The 6,000-nt window shown below is 52.1% G+C and overlaps 1 pseudogene; it reads right to left on the bottom strand.

Moving 5' to 3' along the window:
* The window catches only part of LOC123191345 (uncharacterized), a 44,120-nt pseudogene extending 38,575 nt beyond the window's left edge, over positions 1 to 5,545 (bottom strand).
* Between the last annotated feature and the right edge of the window lie 455 nt (positions 5,546 to 6,000).

Consider the following 6,000-nt stretch of genomic DNA (forward strand, 5'->3'; position numbering starts at 1 on the left):
CTTTTAAGTTCTGGAGAGGCAAAAAAATTCAAAAAATTTCAAATTGTGGTCAAACTGTGGTCAAACAATGGTCAAACTAATTATTCTAGAATATTAGTGTTACTAAATAATTATTTCAGTTTTTTAAACTTTGGTCAAATCTGGTCAAACTGTGGTAAAAAAATGGTCAAACTAATTATTCCAGAAATATTAGTGTTACTAAATAATTACTATTTTTTAAAATAATAGTTTCAAACTCAAACAGTGAAATGTGTCACTTCATGCTCAAGCTAAATACCTGAGGGTTAATAGAATTGACATCCTACTATTGTCAGGAAAACAACAAGTGCAGACTTGGAAACGAGGGAGAATAGAACCCGGAAGTTAAGCGTGCTCAGGCTGGGGGAGTGGGAGGATGGGTGACCGTCGGGAAGTTAGATGATTTGGAATGATGAGGGGTGATTAGAGATTAGAGGATAAATTGAGCAGTGATGAGGGGTGGTGATTAGAGATTAGAGGTTAAAATAATTCAGAAATTTGAAAATAAAAAAAATTGTAAAAATTCGCAAAAAATTTCGCAAAAATATTTAAACCTGCGGAGGAGGCCTTTAGTCCCGGTTAGCCACGAGAACCGGGACTAAAGGTCCTCGGCCCCGACGGACCACGGGCGCCCACGTGGCGGGCCTTTAGTCCCGGTCAGCCACAAGAACCGGGACTAAAGACTTTTGTCGCGGTCCGGAAGAGCCGAGGCTAAAGGGGGGGGGGTCTTTAGTCGCGACCATTTAGTCCCGGTTGCACAGCCGGGGCTAAAGGCTGTTGCGAACCGGGACTAAAGGGCTTTTTTCTACCAGTGGATCAAGCCAACAAGGACGACCTTTAAAGGCGTCATCCCAGGTGTAGAAGCCAACTGTACAGGCTCTATAACACTTGACGTGGTCTTCGGATCTCCGGATAACTTTCGAAGCGAAGAGTTAATCTTCGACATAGTCCCGTTCCGCAGTGGCTATCACGCCCGGCTCGGACGAACCGCATTCGCTAAATTCAATGCGGTGCCGCACTACGCATATCTCAAGCTCAAGATGCCAGGCCCTCGAGGCGTAATCACGGTCAGCGGAAACACCAAACGCTCCATCCGGACGGAGGAGCACACGGCGGCACTCGCAGCGGAGGTCCAAAGCAGCCTTTTAAGGCAACTCTCCAGTCCAGCCGCTAAAAAGCCGGACAATGCAAAGCGCGCCCGGGGCAACCTGCAGCAAGACCAACTGGCACGTTCGGACCAAGCGTAGCAGTGCAGCCCCAACCCTGGCTATAACTGCATAGCAGAGCTAGTACCTAGAGTACATAACTACGCCCTTAAAATTCCATGGGCACAGGGGAAGGGGCATATTCACGGCATGCCTACAGTACGACGTCAAACACACTAGGGGCTGCCGGATTCTTTTTCTTACTTTCAGGATTCCACATTCTGGACAACCTGTTCGGCGAGGACGCCGCATAGACGATACAAGACCCAGGACAGCAGACAAAGTAACGTCGTATTATGGAACTCTCAGGTGGTCTCTATTTTGAGCATTATAACTGTATTTAAATTCCGCGGCCTGCGCCTGGTTAGGACATGTCACATGAATCAACATCCTTTTTTTTCGCTTATTGCACTAATTGTATCGTTCGGCTTGAGTAAACAGCCTCCTTATAAACAATGCATAGCTTTAGTCTATTTTTTGCATTACGATCTTTTTATATATGTACGTTTATTTCATAACGTGATGACGCCCGTACACTATGGTACGGCAAAACCACGCCAGGGGCTTCATCACCCGTCTTATCTGGTCGTGAGAAGTCCGCACACTTCCCTTAGTGCGGCACCCCGAACTTATAGCACTATATGCATCGGCTCCGAGTCATGATTTTGGTCATATGTTGGGTTTGCCCGGCTCCTATGTTTTGGTCCCTTACATTCCGCTCTATCGGCTAAGGTAGCACTAGGAGAACCGCTGCGATTTGCGCCCCAGATCAGGTGGGTGAGCGCCTCAGTGGAGAAAGCTAAAACAGACTGTCATGATAGGGCGTGAGACCGGTCGCTGTTCGAGAGGTTTTTTCGAGTCCTTAAAGGCTTATGCCGTTTTCGAACGCAGAGCTTGTTAAATCCGGCTAAAAGGCGTGGATAGTGCCCCGAACTCGGCCTTCCGAACTAGGGGCTTCGCCGAAATTTAAAATTATAACGTTCTATGGCTAAGTTAGAGTGTTCAAGCATTATAGTCCGATTGCCTGGTTCGTTGTGCTGCGGGCCTCCCTCGAAGGACCCAACTATGGGAACAAGAGCCCGCAGGTTTATCCCGAACACCTCAGCACTAGTTGCATGAGGGCAGAAGCCGACGACTCGCCATCTCTCAGTTATTGATAAACGGCCGCACAGAAAACAATATTTTAAATTCAAAGCATTGCTTAAAGCGCATACGAACAAGTTTTCGGCGTACAGGATAAAAGCGAACGAGTTCATTGATAGATTACATCATGGGTACATTCATCCGCAATAAGGCGGGATCCGGCAAGAACTTCCTTATAATACATCTCGGGCTTGCGATGTTCCCTCCCCTGCGGCGGACCATCCGTCACCAGCTTCTCACCGTCCAGCTTGCCCCAGTGTACCCTTACACGGGCAAGGGCCCTCCGGGCACCTTCGATGCAGGACGAGCGCTTGATGACTTCAAGCCGCGGACAGGCCTCCACCAGCCGCCGCACTAGCCCAAAGTATCTCCCTGGCAGGGCCTCTCCAGGCCATAGCCGAACTAATAAGTCCTTCATGGCCTGTTCAGCCGCCTTGTGGAGCTCGGCCAGCTGCTTCAGCTGGTCGCTCAAGGGCACAGGGTGTACGGCCTCAGAATACTGAGACCAGAATACACTCTCCGTTGAGCTGTTCCCTTCGCTCCGGAAGAATGCGGCGGCATCGGATGCACTGCGGGGTAGATCGAAGAACGCCCCTGGAGAACTCCGGATCCGGGTAAGTAACAGGTATTTTACTTTTATGTTCCTACTTTGCATCAAGAATGTCTTACCCGTTGCTATCTTTCTCATCTCCTCCAACTCTTGGAGGGCCCTTTGGGCTTCGGCCTTGGCACTCTTGGTGGCCTCAACGGCGGAGGCGAGTTCGGTAGCTTGCACTTTCACGTCAAGCTCCAAGCCCTCATGTTTTTCCATGAGAGCTTGCAGCTTCTGCTGCACCTCTCCGTATTGGTCGCCGAGCCTCTCTCGTTCAGTGCGCTCCTCGGCCGCCTTCTTCTCGGCCTCGGCGAGCGCCTGCTTTAGGGTCTCCACCTCTGTGGTGACCCCTACAATAGGCAGTTTAATCCTGTTATTTTTTGCAATCAAGCCTCTCTATAGGCATATTTTATTATTGAAGGGGTCATCTTACCTTCCTTCTCCTCGAGCTGCCTCTTGGCAAGACCGAGCTCCTGCTCGGACCGCTCGAAGTCCTTCTTCAGGACCTCCACCTGCGCATTCAATGCGGCGGTGGATAGTAGGGAAGCCTGCATACGCATATTTGACTTTTCATAGTTAGACTCCTGCGGAATTATTAGATCCTCTATTCGGCTTTTCTTTCCGAACACCGAACAAAGCATCAGGGGCTACTGTCTATGCGGTAATTAACTCAGAATCTTTTTTGTTTACCTGGAAGCCTGTTAGAAGGCTGGTGCAAGCTTCATTCAGCCCGCTCTTGGCGGACTGAACCTTCTGGACCACCGTACTCATAATAGTATGGTGCTCCTCGTCAGTGGGGGCGCCTTCAAGCGCCTCCAGCAGATTGTCCGGTGCCTCTGGTTGGACAGAGGTCGCCGGCTCGGATGGCTCACTCCTTTTAAGAGGATTTTGCCCACCGTGAATCCGGACTGGCGAGTCCGGCACGGTGTCCGGCCTAAAGCCGGACTGGGAGCCCTGGGGGGTTTTATCCCCTGTACTCCTGGGGTCCTGAGGATTGCCTTGCGGTCCTCCAGGACCACCTCCTCCTGCTCCATTTGGCGGGACGCCACTTCGGCATCATCCGCCTTGCGGGGGGATACCGCGGGAGGAACGGAGTCCACCTCCGACGGATCCAGGGAACCGCCCGATGAAATGTCGACTGCGTCCCGGGGCGGCCTGCACAATTATACTTAAAATAAGGGAAAGCTATGGAAAATGTCATGAGTTACTCTGATATCCGAATACTTACGATCGCGCCGGACGCTTAGTCCTTTTCGGCCACTCCTCCTCTTCCGCTTGAGCAGCTGGAGAGTAGTTCGGCGGAGGGGTCTTCCTCTTCTTGGACCCCTTAGCCGCCCCCGCCGGGGCAGCTTTCCTCTTCTTACCCTCCCCCGTTGGAGAGGGAGGGATTTCTTCTTCCTCCTCCTCGTTTTCACGAGCGGAGGGCGTTGCAGACTCGTCCGATGACGAGTCCGACATCACCACATTACGGGCACTCTTTCGAGTCCCGGTGGTCTTGACCTTCTTGACCTTCTTTTCCGGCACCACGTACGGCACCGGAGCCAACAGCTTCTCTAGAAGAGCTGGGGCTTGGTCTTCTGGCAGAGGAGCCGGATAGTTGATTTGTCCGGCTATCTTCAGCCACTTCTGTTAAAGACAAAAGGGAGTTCTTAGAAAATCCCTCGTAGAGTTAATCTACAATGAGGAGCCTAATGAACCTGTGAAAGGGACGAATGGCTTACCTCCTTAGCATCGCGTTGCGAGCTATATCCGCGATCTTCAGAGGCGTATGTGGGGCATTCGGCGCTTTTGGTCAGCACCTTCCAGACGTCTTCATACGTCGTGTCGAAGAGCCTGTTGAGGGTTCGGTGCTGCGCCGGATCGTATTCCCACAAAGTGAAATCCCGTCGTTGGCACGGGAGGACCAGACGAATGAGCATAACCTGGATTATGTCAACATGCCGGGTCGGCCTGTTCACCAGGGACTGGATGCGAGTTTGCAATCCGGTCACTTCGCTCTCATTGCCCCACAACAAGCCCGTCTCTTGCCAGGACTTGAGACGCGTGGGGGGTCCGGATCTGAATTCGGGGGGCGCGACCCATGTTGCGTCGCGTGGCTCGGTGATGTAAAACCACCCAGCCTGCCACCCCTTCAAGGATTCCACAAAGGAACCCTCGAACCAGACGGTGTTGGCCATTCGGCCAGCCATCGCACCTCCGCACTCCGCCTGGGTGCCGGACACCACCTTGGGCTTGACGTTGAAGGTCTTGAGCCAGAGGCCGAAGTGGGGGCGGATGCGAAGGAATGCCTCGCACACGACGATAAACGCCGAGATGTTGAGGACGAAGTTCGGGGCCAGATCGTGGAAATCTAGGCCATAGTAGAACATAAGCCCCCGGACAAAAGGATGGAGCGGAAAGCCCAGTCCGCGGAGGAAGTGAGGGAGGAAGACCACCCTCTCCTTAGGCCCAGGGGTGGGAAGAAGTTGCCCCGCCTCAGGGAGCCGGTGCGCGATGTCGTCTGACAGATATCCGGCCTTCTCCTAAGCTTTGTGATTTTCCCCTCCGTGACGGAGGAAGCCATCCACTTGCCCCCTGCTCCGGACATCGCTGGAGTGGATTGAGGGCTAGAGGGCGAACTCGGGCGTTGGAGCTTGAGTGCGCAAGAGATGGATAGGCAGAGGAGGAAGAAGGCGTAGGTGAGAAAGGAGGATCTTTATCCCCTTATATAGGCTGATGCCGTTATGCGTCCCCACCTGCCTCATAAAACTCGCCTGCCGCTCAAGCGCCGTGGTAAATGACACGGTTGGGTTACTCACGTCCGTATTAATGAGAATCCCGTTAAAGGGGGCACACGATCTCTGCTTCGACAAGACGTGCCAAGGAAACTGCCTCGTTGAACGTGCTGCGGTGGAACAGTGAAAATAACCCATACAGAAGGCTTGGACGCAGTGTTATGACGCACTGCGGAATACGTCAGCAGATTTGATTTGTGCTTAGATTATTCTCTATATGGCAATACGTGGAAATTTGTTTTGCAGAGCCGGACACTATTTCTTAGTG

The sequence above is a fragment of the Triticum aestivum genome, chromosome 2A (genome assembly GCF_018294505.1).
Source record: "Triticum aestivum cultivar Chinese Spring chromosome 2A, IWGSC CS RefSeq v2.1, whole genome shotgun sequence".
Lineage (NCBI taxonomy): Eukaryota > Viridiplantae > Streptophyta > Magnoliopsida > Poales > Poaceae > Triticum > Triticum aestivum.